The sequence below is a fragment of the Hirundo rustica genome, chromosome 31 (assembly GCF_015227805.2).
Source record: "Hirundo rustica isolate bHirRus1 chromosome 31, bHirRus1.pri.v3, whole genome shotgun sequence".
Taxonomy (NCBI): Eukaryota; Metazoa; Chordata; class Aves; order Passeriformes; family Hirundinidae; genus Hirundo; species Hirundo rustica.
The window spans coordinates 209,639-223,408 of record NC_053480.1 but is presented as its reverse complement, the minus strand read 5'-3'; the positions used below and the strand labels follow the sequence as shown (position 1 = coordinate 223,408).

The 13,770-nt window shown below is 46.6% G+C and overlaps 1 long non-coding RNA gene across 1 annotated transcript; it reads right to left on the bottom strand.

Moving 5' to 3' along the window:
* Positions 1-2,278: 2,278 nt before the first annotated feature.
* LOC131378724 (uncharacterized) lies at positions 2,279-13,443 on the bottom strand. The gene is made up of 3 exons (XR_009208563.1): positions 12,784-13,443; positions 5,620-5,757; positions 2,279-5,196 (listed from the first exon to the last, which is right to left on the bottom strand). It is a non-coding gene; the product is annotated as an uncharacterized LOC131378724 (long non-coding RNA).
* Between the last annotated feature and the right edge of the window lie 327 nt (positions 13,444-13,770).

Sequence of the window (13,770 nt, the reverse complement as noted above, 5' to 3'; positions counted from 1 at the left end):
CTTTTAATGAGTGTAAGGGAGAGGTTTGTCCACAGAGACAGAATGCAGGAGCACCATCATAGAATGCGCTGGAAGACCCTTGAGGAAGGGATCCAACAGTTGAGAGAAGTGGCAGTATTGGAGGTACTCTTTGGGAGGGGTGGACAGCATGATAATGACCCCGACAAAGTCAGGTGCACAGGGCAAATGCTGTGGAATCTGGCAACTCTAGGACCATCTCAATACGCCACATACATTGCAACAATTCATCCTGATAACAACCGAGAGACAGTGGGTTCTGTAGCCAACAAGCTTAGAAATTACGAGAGTATAATCAGTAGCCCAATGCAGGCTCAGGTCTCTGCCGTGGCTAAGGAACTCAGAGAGGAGATAAGGGAGAAGATGGAGGAGGTGACAGAGAAGATGGAGGAGATGATGAGGAGGAACAGTTCCCATGTGGCACCGGTGCGAGTTACAGGCCCCAGAGTCAGAGCTCAACAGCCCCCCGCTAGAGAGAGAGGGTACACCCCACGAGCTGACCTGTGGTACTTTCTGCGTGACCATGGGGAAGACATGGGAAGGTGGGATGGGAAACCCACTTCTGCCCTGGCAGCACGGGTGCGTGAGCTCAAGGAGAGAAACACTAACCGAGGGGTTCCCACTAAGATGAAGGTAGCCTCGATATCACATGACCAAGCTGCCAGGTATTATAGAAGTGAGGATGATATGTCAGATCCCCGTGAAGGAACCTCTACCATGTATGCCCAGGAGGGGAATAATGACCGGTGCTAGAGGGGCCCTGCCTCTAGCCAGGGAGAGGCATGGGAAAACCGGGTCTATTGGACGGTGTGGATCCGATGGCCTGGCACATCAGAGCCACAGAAATATGAAGCTTTAGTTGATACTGGTTCTCAGTGTACCCTGATACCATCGGAATATGTGGGGACAGAACCTATTTCCATTGCTGGGGTGACGGGGGGATCACAGGAATTGACTCTGTTGGAAGCCGAGGTGAGCCTGACCGGGAAGGAGTGGCAGAAACATCCAATTGTGACTGGCTCAGGGGCCCCATGTATTTTGGGCATAGACTTCCTCCGGAATGGTTATTACAAAGACTCTAAGGGACTCAGGTGGGCTTTTGGAATAGCAGCTGTGGAGGCAGAGGGTATTAAGAAATTGAATGGTTTGCCTGGACTGTCGGAGAACCCATCTGCAGTAGGACTTCTAAAGGTAGAAGAGCAACGAGTTCCAGTTGCCACCTCGACGGTGCACCGCCGACAGTATTGGACAAATCGAGATGCCGTGATCCCCATCCACAAGATGATTCGGGAGCTGGAGAGCCAAGGGGTGGTCAGCAAAACCCACTCACCCTTCAACAGCCCCATCTGGCCTGTGCGCAAGCCTGACGGAGAATGGAGATTGACTGTGGACTATCGTGCCTTGAACGAAGTGACTCCACCATTGAGTGCTGCTGTGCCGGACATGCTGGGACTCCAGTACGAGCTGGAGTCCAAGGCAGCAAAATGGTACGCCACAATTGACATTGCTAATGCATTTTTCTCCATTCCTCTGGCTGCAGAATGCAGGCCTCAGTTTGCTTTCACCTGGAGGGGCGTGCAGTACACCTGGAACCGACTGCCCCAGGGGTGGAAACACAGCCCCACCATCTGCCATGGACTGATCCAGGCTGCACTGGAAAAGGGTGAGGCTCCGGAGCACCTACAGTATATCGATGACATCATTGTGTGGGGGAACACGGCAATGGAAGTGTTTGAGAAAGGAGAGAAGATCATCCACATTCTCCTGAAAGCTGGTTTTGCCATCAAGCAGAGCAAGGTCAAGGGACCTGCCCGAGAGATCCAGTTCCTGGGAGTAAAGTGGCAAGATGGACGGCGGCAGATTCCCACTGAGGTCATCAATAAGATCACCGCCATGTCCCCACCAACCAGCAAAAAGGAGACACAAGCTTTCCTAGGCGCTATAGGATTCTGGAGGATGCACATTCCTGAGTACAGCCAGATTGTGAGCCCTCTCTACCTGGTCACCCGCAAGAAGAACGATTTCCACTGGGGCCCTGAACAGCAACAAGCCTTTGCCCAGATCAAGCAGGAGATCGCTCATGCAGTGGCCCTTGGCCCAGTCAGGACGGGACCAGATATGAAGAACGTGCTCTACTCAGCAGCCGGGAACAATGGCCTGTCCTGGAGCCTTTGGCAGAAGGTGCCTGGGGAGACTCGAGGCCGACCCCTGGGATTCTGGAGCCGAAGCTACAGAGGGTCCGAAGCCAATTACACTCCAACAGAAAAGGAAATCTTGGCCGCCTATGAAGGAGTTCAAGCTGCCTCAGAGGTGATTGGCACAGAGGCACAACTCCTGTTGGCACCCCAACTACCAGTGCTGGGGTGGATGTTTAAAGGAAAGGTTCCCTCCACCCATCATGCCACCGACGCCACATGGAGCAAATGGATTGCCCTCATCACTCAGCGCGCCTGCATTGGAAACCCAAATCGCCCTGGGATTTTGGAGATAATTACAAACTGGCCAGAGGGTGAGAACTTTAGTCTCACAGATGAAGAGGAGCAGGAACAAGTGACACGTGCCGAAGAGGGTCCACCATACAACCAACTGCCAGCAGAAGAAACACGCTATGCTCTTTTCACTGACGGTTCCTGCCGCATCGTAGGGATGAACCGGAAGTGGAAAGCTGCTGTATGGAGCCCCACACGACAGGTAGCACAAGCCACTGAAGGAGAAGGTGGGTCAAGCCAACTTGCTGAACTCAAAGATGTTCAACTGGCCCTGGACATTGCTGAAAGAAAGAAGTGGCCAAAGCTCTACCTCTACACTGATTCGTGGATAGTGGCCAATGCTCTGTAGGGTTGGCTGGAGAAGTGGAAAAAGGCCAGTTGGCAGCGTAGGAGAAAGCCAATCTGGGCTGCAGATGAGTGGAAGGACATTGCCACTCGGGTAGAGAAGCTACCTGTCAAAGTCCGCCATGTAGATGCCCATGTCCCCAAGAGTCGGGCTAATGAGGAGCACCAAAACAAAGAGCAGGTAGATCAAGCTGCAAAGATAGAGGTGTCAAAGATAGACTTAGATTGGCAACACAAGGGAGAGTTGTTCCTAGCTCGATGGGCCCATGATGCTTCAGGCCATCAGGGTAGAGATGCCACCTATAAGTGGGCACAAGACCGAGGGGTGGATCTAACCATGGACAGTATTTCTCAGGTTATCCATGACTGTGAGACGTGTGCTGCCATCAAGCAGGCCAAGCGGGTGAAGCCCCTGTGGTATGGCGGGCGATGGTCCAAGTATAAGTACGGGGAAGCCTGGCAGATTGACTACATCACCCTTCCCCAAACCCGCCAAGGCAAGCGCTATGTGCTGACCATGGTGGAAGCCACCACTGGATGGCTGGAGTCCTACCCTGTGCCCCATGCTACTGCCCGGAACACCATCCTGGGCCTTGAAAAGCAAATCCTGTGGAGACATGGTACCCCTGAGAGGATTGAGTCTGACAACGGGACTCATTTCAAGAACAGCCTTATAAACACCTGGGCTAGAGAACATGGCATTGAGTGGCTGTACCATATTCCTTATCATGTGCCAGCAGCCGGGAAGGTTGAACGATGCAATGGCCTGCTTAAAACCACTTTGAAGGCACTGGCTGGGGGGACTTTCAAGAACTGGGAGAATAATTTAGCAAAGGCCACCTGGTTAGTGAACACTCGAGGTTCTACCAACCGAGCAGGCCCCGCCCAATCTGAGCCCCTGGGAACAAGAGATGGAGATAAGGTTCCAGTGGTACACATGAGAGGAATGCTGGGAAAAACTGTTTGGATTAATTCTGCCTCCAGCAAAGACAATCCCGCTCCTGGAGTTGTTTTTGTTCAGGGACCTGGCTGCACATGGTGGGTGATGCAAAAGGATGGTGAGACCCGCTGCATACCTCAAGGGGACCTTGTTTTAGGGTGACCACTGTGACTGTGTCTGTATTTATATTCACATGTATATATATGTATATCATTTAAAGGTTTAAATTCAACATAATATGTTGGTGTGGGAAAAAATTCGGGGTGGATAATGTTGGGGTTTAAGTCTCCTGTAGAATTTCCGCCCCCCCCCCAAGTTGCTAGGAGACTAAATGCTGAGTACTTAACCTGGACAAAAGAACTGATAACTTAGTTTTGGGGGAGGGAGAAAAGCTCCCGGAGAGAGCTGAGGGTGGGGGGATCTCACGGCTCTTTTCTTCTGGGGGGAGCACTGATCGGGCCACGGCTGGCTGCTGGAGTCCACAGTTAACGAAGGAGTCTGGTCCTGGGAATTCTACCATCTGTTGGAGTACCCAGGAATTCGGAGTTTCTTCGCTGTCCTGCTGGATTTTGGGTGAGACCGGGTCTCGCGGCTGCGGCTTCTCCGGCACTGCCACCTCTGCCTGCCGAGGACACCCCCTGCCTGCGGAGGACAGTCCACCGCGCCCGGCTTCCAGCCATCAGCGCCGGAGCTTCCACCGTTTGCCCTCGGGGTTCTTGGTTCTGTTCTACTATTGTTATAATTGCTGTTGTTTTTTTTGTCTGTTCTGTTATTCCTTTTCCCCATAGCTCTGACTGAAAAGTTTTATTTTACAAATTATAATAACATGGAGGGAAGGATTCAAATTCCTCATTTCCTAGAGAGGCCTGCCTCTCCATAGCAGACACCTGTCTTTTCAAAACCAAGACACTAGGCTACAATCCTAGGCTACAATTCTTTGCTACAATCCTACACTACAATCCTTGCTGCAATTGTACACTACAATCCTACTCTAAGCTGGTGATGGAGAACAGTTCTAAAGTGATTGTCACATTCTTGTCTCCTCCTTGTTGCCATATTCTGTTAGCCTTCTGATGTTTACATTCCGGTAGTGGAGTCTTCTCAGGCTTGTAACATAAACAAAGAGTTGTTTTTTGAATTCCTTTCTGATGAGGGACAACTGATTGACTTCTAGCCTGGGCAGTGGGATGGAGAGGTGGTAACTTTGTTCTCCAATCCCTGGACATTGTCCAGAATCTATATAAGCAAGGTAATTAAAATAAAGTTTCTTCTTCTCTTCTGGATGTCTTAAGTGTGAGTATCATTTCTCTTCATGTCCTCTAGCAACACCTCCTTCTACTTATTCACTGAAATGATGAGTGGCACCAGGCTGGACACAGGCTTGGCCGATGTTACAAATGGATGCTGCACAAAGGGAAAAGAAACAACAAGGAACCATTACTTTCTAAGCTAAGAGCCTCAAAGGCTGGGTAATATTTTTTTAAATGAAAAGAGGACTGAGTCAGAGCAGGTCTAAGGAGCAACAGTGGGGCAGCAGTGGCACAGCTTGCTGCAAGAGCTGCTAAGTGCCCCAGCCCTGGAAATATTTTGGAGCTGAGCATCCTGATCTCTTTCAAGATGTCCCTGCTCATTGCAGGATACTTAGACCAGATGACCTTTACAGGTCCCTGCCAGCCCAGCCCAGCCCAGGATTCCTGACTGTTTTCATTTGAACGGCACCAGGAGTGGAGCTGAGGAGGAGGGGGGCTCATCTGATGCCTTGCCCTTCAGTGCAGGAGGAGCTCATCCCTGGGACACTGTTTCACCTGCAGCCCCTTGGCATTTTACCTGCAGCAGCTCCTTGGCAGAGCAGCGCCGCGCCTCGTCTCTCTGCAGGCAGCAGCTCAGGAAGTCACGCAGCAAAGGCGAGAGGAACTTGGGCCGCCGCAGCTCTGGGGCCCCTTTGGTGGCTGTCAGGAGTTGAACCTGGACAAAAATGAAACATGAGTCTCTCACCTGCTTCTTTCCCGTCTGCAACTGCTCTCCCAGGTGCCATTGTTTAAGCTCCACTCTGCAGTGGCAGTTTCTGCTGTAGCAGACGGGCAGAGATCACTTTCCTGTACCAACAAAACACCCAAACCCCAATGTGTTACAAGTGGGCCAGGAGACCAGCTCCTTTTTAAAGGCCTTTATTAAGGACAGCTCTGGGTGGGGAACTCGAGGGGTTGCGCACACCGCCGCTGCTCCCGATGGACGACGTGGAGGAGGAGGTGGTTCAGTTTTGCCACCCAGCAGAACTGGGGTTTCTGTCCTCATGAGAGTCCCTGGGAAGACAATGATGGCTCGAAGTCTCGGGGGTGTTCTTTTTGTCAAGAACTGCCAGGGTCATGGTGACGACACAGGGCTGGCTCCAGTCAATGATCCGAGGTTCTGTACCGTTTTGCTGGGCTAGAGTTGTTATTTCCAGTCCTCAGTTATCTGGTGGCTCGTTGTCTCTGGGGATCTTTTGTGCCAAGTGTATCTTAATTTGTATATGGATACGTCCTTGGGTGCATATGGATATGTCTCCTGGGAGCAGAGGCGGTGATGCTCGATGGAAAGGGAGTACAGGCATAGGGTAGGGAACAGGGAATAGGGGTACAAGCAAACAAGTTTTTGCTTATGAACTGTTAAACATAGAACAGTAACTTTTAACAGTAACTAAGAGCTCATATCTTAGGAATTTATTTCTTAGAGTATCCCCCCTCTTTCTTTTTGATTTGGTTTAAACCCGCATCAATCAGAGATTTCAGTATCTTGGCTGTAAAGTTTCTTTAATTTTTGATATTTGTCATATGCTTTTTTTGCAGTCTTATGTTCTTCTTGTTGACTTTCCATTACCATAATTTTAGTATGCATTGTTGTTTTTGAAATTTGTGTACTTGCCTGGATTGTGGATGAGACTAACCGGATTAGATAGGGGAGTAGACAAGGTAGAAATAACAAACTTGTTAATGCAGCTGCAGCTATAAAGGCTGCCTTTTCCCACCATTTTCCTTTGAATGACCAGAAGTCATCCCACCAGCTAGTGTCCATCAAAGGAGTCCACTCCTGATTCCCCACGTATGCAATTTTACAGATCTTGGTGGATATATTTTTGATGACTTCACTTTTATCATCAATCTCCAAGCAGCACTCTGAGGAAATGAACTTACCACATATCCCTCCTTCATCAGCCAATAAATAATCTACTGCTAGCCGAATTTGATAGATAACAGTTCTGGTCTGTGCCAATTGAGTACTTATGTGATCCAGAGCTAGGGCTGTTCGGTTGGAAACTGCTTCAAGTACTGCTTGGAGTCGAATGATCCAATTTAACAGGTAAATGGGGTGTGGTACCCCCAAGATCCGTCTTGAGCCCGTGTTGCTGGCCCGTAAGTTTTGATTATTTCTTCTGGTGTCCAGATTTTCCATTTCCATCTTTGAGTACTTTCCATGTTAATTATATCCCTTCTTTTTCTGTTTAATTTCTTTAGGTTGTCGTAACCCCTAAACCTGACCCTGACTCCTTTGGGAGCAGGAAAAAGGCTGGTTTAATGATGCCTATTGTACAGCTCCCTGCCCAATCCTTTGGGAGAATGGTGTAAGCAGTGTCACCACAGATCCAAAACAAGTGTTCGGGGGCTTCCCAGAAGGTATCCTATACTTCAGTAGGGCACTCCCAGAATTTAGATATTTGTCTTATTCCCCAAAAGGGATTTATCCCCTTTTCAGCGCATTCATGAAGGTTATATCCTTCATGGTATATACATCCTTTTTCCTTTTTTCCTGTTGCCCAATACCTGTTTGGTTCTCCGGGAATCCACCTGGTGTTTAAATCTTTTGTAACTAAGTATCTTTTACAAGCCATTTTTCCCACTGGTGTATTATATCTCTTTCCTGTTCTTAGTATACATTCCTCACCAATTATTTTTGATTTTAAATCCCATCTTTTTTCAGTCCTCCTTCCTAGAAGCTGAGGTTTTGGTTCTGTTTGTTTCTATTTTAAAATTTCCATTGGTCCTAAACTAATTCCTTCCCATGGCCAAAGTTCAGACATTTTTGTACTTCCACAAACCCAGCAACTGGTTATATTTAGTTCTTTGCTGATTCTTTCTACTAAATCAATGAATAAGTTTTTCCCTTCAGGTACTTCTAATTTGTCTTTTTTTGTTACCTTAGTCAATTGTTTTTCTTTTATTAGGTCTTTTAATCCTTTTTGGTTGATTTCATGTTCAAAACAAAACCACGCTTCTCCCACAGGGCATTCCCCGAGTAAGCGCTGCCTAAATGAGGCGGTATTCCTTGTGAGCCAATAGACTTTCCGTCCTCTTGACAGGTTGTTAAATGGGAGTGGTTGAGGCAACGGGGGTTTAGATTAGTGTGGACCCTTATTAATGACCCAAGATGTTCCCCGTCATAGAGAGGAGGGTAGCACTTGGTACAGGCATTGTGCTCACTCTCTATGGCGCTCTTCACCAACAGGACTAATGCTAGTCCTCCCAAGAGTCCGCTGTGAACCATTCTCAGTGCAGTGATCTCACCCGGCCGTGCCTCTCGGGGTTGGGGAATTTCATTGGGATGGTGACAGGGTTTCCCCCTTCCTCCCTTTTCCTATCAATTTGGTGGCTTCCCGGGAAATGCTCTGTGGGAGATTTGGTTGGTTAGATGAGCCCTACTGTTAGTAAAGAAAGCTTAACCAACTTTAAAACTTAACCCTTATAAATAACTGTAATTACAACATGTACAATTTCTTAGTGTAAAAAAAAGAGCTTAACAAACTTGAAAACTTAAAACTTTTTACAACAACTTTTATAACTTCTAAACCGAGTATATCAGTCCTTAATGGATTTTTATGACAAGTTCTTATTTGTTCTTTCAGCCAACTGGTGGTTTCTTTTTTTTAAAAGTCACTTTGAGATTGCTTGAATTGGGTATTGCAACCCACTCTGGCAAACTTGTTGATGTCTCTGCGGGATCCGGTCCAGTATTTGGAGGTGGTACAGGTCCTTTTACTCGAGTAATATGAGTCCAGCCTTTTTCTTGAGTCCGTACTGTGGTGTATGAGGTGAGTAGCACCTGGAAGGGGCCTTCAAATTTAGGGGTTAATGGAGTGCTGTTCCATGACTTTATTAGCACCCAATCTCCAGGACTAATTTGGTGCACATTAGAGTCTAGGGGAGGTATCTCGGGACAAAATCCTTTTCTCCTTAAGCTTTCCAAGTTTTTTCCAATAGTCCTTAGGTACTTTTGAGTTATTTCCTCTCCTTCTAAATAATTTCCTGTACTATATGGGGTTATCAGGAAGGGGAGTCCAAACATCATTTCATAGGCGGAAACCCCTATGTCTGAGCGAGGTCTTGTTCTAATCCATCAGAGGGCAAGAGGTAAGCACTTGAGCCAATTCATCTGGATTTCTTCAATTAGTTTAGTTAACACATTCTTGAGGGGTTTTATTCACTCTCTCTACCCTACCAGAGCTTTGGGGGTGCCACGGGGTATGTAGTCTCCATTTTATGCCTAAAGCTTCAATTACTTTATGTAGAATTTGAATGACAAAGTGGGGGCCTCTATCCGAATCAATGTTGTTGACTAACCCGTATCGGAGGATGATTTGTTCTAGTAAAATTTTTACAACTACATCAGCTGTTTCTTTTCTAGTTGGGAAGGCCTCCACCCAGCGGGTGAGATGGTCTATTATGACTAATAGATGTTTATACCTTTGGGTAGGTGGCATTTCAGTAAAGTCAATTTGGATATTTTGAAATGGTCTCAAGGCTAGCTCTCTTCCTCCTGGTGTGGTCTTCCTCATTATTTTCTGATCTACCTTTTCACAAGTTACGCACCCTCGAGTTACTGATTTTGCTAGTTCATATATTCCAATGCATAGATTTTCTCTTAAAAAGTGATCACAGAGTCCTTGGACTCCCCAGTGGGTTAGTTCATGTATTTCTGTTAATACTTTCCAGGCTAATGCTTTATTCAAAAACTTGTGCCTATCAGGTGTTAACCATTCTCCTTGTTTCCCTTGGTATATGTTTAATTCTTTTATCATTTTTAATTCTTTCTCATTGAATATTGGCTTTTCCTTCTCTTCCCTTCTCTCTGATGGTTCAGTTAACTTAAAGATTTTTATGGGTTCCCCTAAATCTAACACAGCTTCCTTGGCTGTTCTGTCTGCTAGCTGATTTCCCCTTATCTCAAGTGCATTTCCCTTTTGATGTCCCTTTACGTGCACAACTGCTACTTCTATTGGTTTAAATAAGGACTCCAGTACTAATCTTATTAATTCTTTGTGCACCAGATTCTTTCCCTTCAAGTTTAGGTAACCACATTCTTCCCAGATTTTCCCAAATATGTGAACGATCCCAAAGGCATACTTTGAATCACTGTAGATTGTGCCCTGATTCCCTTCCAGTAGGTCTAATCCTCTTTTTAGAGCATATACCTCACAACACTGTGCTGACCAATTAGAGGGTAGCTTTCTTTTTTCTGTAATCTGCAGGTCTCTTCCTTCTACTGCTTCAACCATGGCATACCCTGATATTCTTTTCCCTTCTATCACTCTCGAAGATCCGTCTGTGAATAACTTCTTCCCATAAGGTAGGGGGATATCATCTAGATCTTCTCTAGTTTTGGTTTGGAAGTCTACAAGTTCCAAACAGTCATGTTCTATCTCCAACAAAGGTTCTCCAGAGAGAAATTGGGCTGGGTTTAAACTTCTTGAGATGGTTAATTCTAGATTGTCACTATTCATTAAAACAATCTCGTATTTTAATATTCTTGAATCTGTTAGCCACTGTTGGGCTTTTTGACTTAACAGTGTCTTTAGGTCATGTGGTGTATGTACTTTTATTTTCCCGTGTAAAGTTAATTTCTGGGTTTCCTCTATCAAGATTGCTGCAGCAGCAACCGCTTGGATGAGGTGGGCCACCCTCTGGCTACTGGGTCTAACAGTTTAGAAATGTCGGCGATTGGCTTTCTACATCCACCCCACTCTTGGGTTACCACCCCATATGCAACCCCTTTTTCTGTAGTTGCAAACAAATCAAACTCTTTCCTTAAATCAGGCAAACTTAGGACAGGTGCTGTGGATAATCTGTTTTTTAATTCTTTTAATTTTTCTTCATCATCGTCAGTCCATTTTATAGGTTCAGGGTCCACTAGTTTGTCATAGAGGAATTTTACATTTTGGGTATATTGATCTAACCATAATTTACAGTATCCAAATAATCCAAATAATTTCCTTACATCTCTTTTGGGTTTTGGTGCCTGTACTGATAGTATGCCAGATATTCTTTCGGGACTCAGTTTCTTATACCCTCCTCCGATTATATGACCTAAATATGTAATTTCAGCCTCCACAAATTGCAATTTGTTTTGGGAAAACTTTAAGCCCTTTCTCCCTAAAAAATTTAAAAGTCTTATACTGGAGACTGACTTCCTCTTGCTCTTCCCCAGATATTAGTAAGTCATCCACATATTGTAGAATTTGCACCTTGCCTTCGGGAATAAATTGTTCTAATAGGGTCTCTAGTGCCTGCCCAAAGACATTTGGAGAGTCCGTGAACCCTTGGGGTAAACGTGTCCATCTTATTTGTTGTTTCCTTTTGTGGTCCGGATGTTCCCATTCAAAAGCAAACCAATCCCTACTTTCCTCATCTAAGGGGCATGCCCAGAATGCGTCCTTTAAATCAATGACTGTAAACCAGGCGTGCTCCCCTGGGATTCTACTCAAGAGGGTGTAAGGGTTTTGAACTATAGGGTGCCTTGAGATGGTTCTCTTGTTTACTTCTCTTAAATCTTGTACTGGTCTGTACTTGCCTTCAGTTTTCTTAACAGCAAGTATGGGAGTGTTATGGGGGGACATACATGGCTCTAGAATGCCTTCTGCTGATAGCTGTTCTATTCCAGGAGCCAATCCTCTCTTCCCTTCGGGGGATATTGGATATTGTTTGACCCGGATGGGAGTGGTCTCTTACTGGGAGACACTGGAGATAGGGCTGGGGGAACTGGAGAAGGTGTTGAGGAAGAGGCAGTAGGCATGACTGAGCCTGGGGAAGATGAGGGGGACATAACTGGGGTAGACAAGGGTTTTAAAGTTGGAACTGAGGTGTTTGGAGGAGGTGGTAATGGGATTGGAACAGTTGATTTCAGGAGGGAGGGGTTTGAGAACTCATCAGAAGAAGTTAGAGACAAAACTGGGGGATCTGGAAGAGGTGTTTGGGCACTGCTGGGTAAACAGGGGGAGGGGGAGGTAGGTAATCAAGGGGGGTCCCATTTCTTAGTATTCTCTTCTCTCTCCCTTTTCTCCTTTTGCTGCTGTAGCTTGCATATTTTTGCTGTTCCTCTGCCCATGGTACTCTTTCCCCAACAGGCAGCATAAGTTCACTGCTCTAGGTCTGGACTTTCTTGGGATTTCAGGTAGTGGTTTGTCACCGAGACACACAAAGCAGTCACACGCAGACAAGAGATTTTGCAAGGCAGAGGTCCTTCCAATCCCAGCTCACAGCTGAAAGCCAAGAGAGGAAGAGACCCCTTTGTTTATTTTTTTACTTTTTATACATTTGTGGGTCTAGCAGAAGATTGGAATTTTGGGGTTTCCACTCCTCAGCCTCAGTGGCCAGACGAATTGTCAGTTACAATTGTTTTCAGGTTAGAAATATGCAAACAAAGGACAGAGAATGAAAAACAAAGGATTTGTTTATATTACTTCTGTGGGGAAGGTAGAAAACTGCTCTAATATTCTACAGTAACTAAAAGATCTGACTCCATTTATGAAAATCAAAAGGCTGATAAAGAAACTCAGAAAAAACAGGGTAACATCGCACCCTTTTAACTTTAAAAAAAGAAAAAACAGAAAAAGAAAAATGAACAAATTTACAAAGGGAATATATACAAGTTCAATCACTGTCTGTGGAAGAATCATCAGAGTGATCACTCGAGGATTCATCCACTTGGTGGTTTTCAAGTTGATCACGGCTTCCACCTTACCTGTCAGCTGAATTCTGCCTCTGTGGTCGCAGGTCAGGACGGACACACTTTGAAGGTAGCCAGCGTGTCCCAGCGTGTCCCAGTGTCCGTGGACACACACGCATACCCTCGCCCCATAGCGATTAGGTCATAGGGTCCTTCCCATTGCTTGGTGACTAAATTTCGGACCCATACCTTCGCTCGAGGCTGTTGCTCACCGTCCGAAGCCTGCAACGAGAGATGATGGTTCAAAATGACAGGATTATTTGAGTTCTGCGGCACCGTAAGGTGATTGATGGTGTACAAAGCCTTTGCCAACCGACTGTGCGGGGTTTCACCCTGCATTCCCCATTTCTGCTTTTGAAGAACACGCTTGAGTGTACCGTGATTGCGTTCTACAATCGCCTGTCCCGTCGGAGAATGAGGGATGCCAAAGTTATGTGACACACCCCACAACTGTAGGAACTGCCGTTCCTGCTGTGAGGCATAAGCAGGACCATTGTCGGTTTTCACAGCAGAAGGTATGCCAAGAACAGCAAAGGCCTGCCTCCAGTGGGCAATGACATCACGGGCTTTCTCTCCTGTGTGAGCAGAAGCCCACATCGCAGAGGAGAACGTGTCCACCGTGACATGCACATACTTGAGCCAGCCAAACTCGGCAACCTGGGTGACATCGGTCTGCCAGAGTGCCAAGGCTTTAAGGCCTCTGGGGTTAACCCCTGCCGGCAATGGCGCACCAAGGGCGTGACAGTCATCACACGACTCGACAATTTCACGAGCCTCAGTGGCTGTCAGTTGGAACTGCTTCTGCAGCGTATGCGCATTTTGGTGGAAAAACCCATGCGATGCCTTGGCCTGTGCGAGCACGTCAGGCTGAGGGGCTACCCACACTGGGTTAGCCAACTTGTCAGCCCGCGCGTTACCTTCCGCTACAAATCCTGGCAAATTAGTGTGACTCTGTACATGCAGAATGTAATATGGATGAACTCTGGCCTGGATTGCACACCA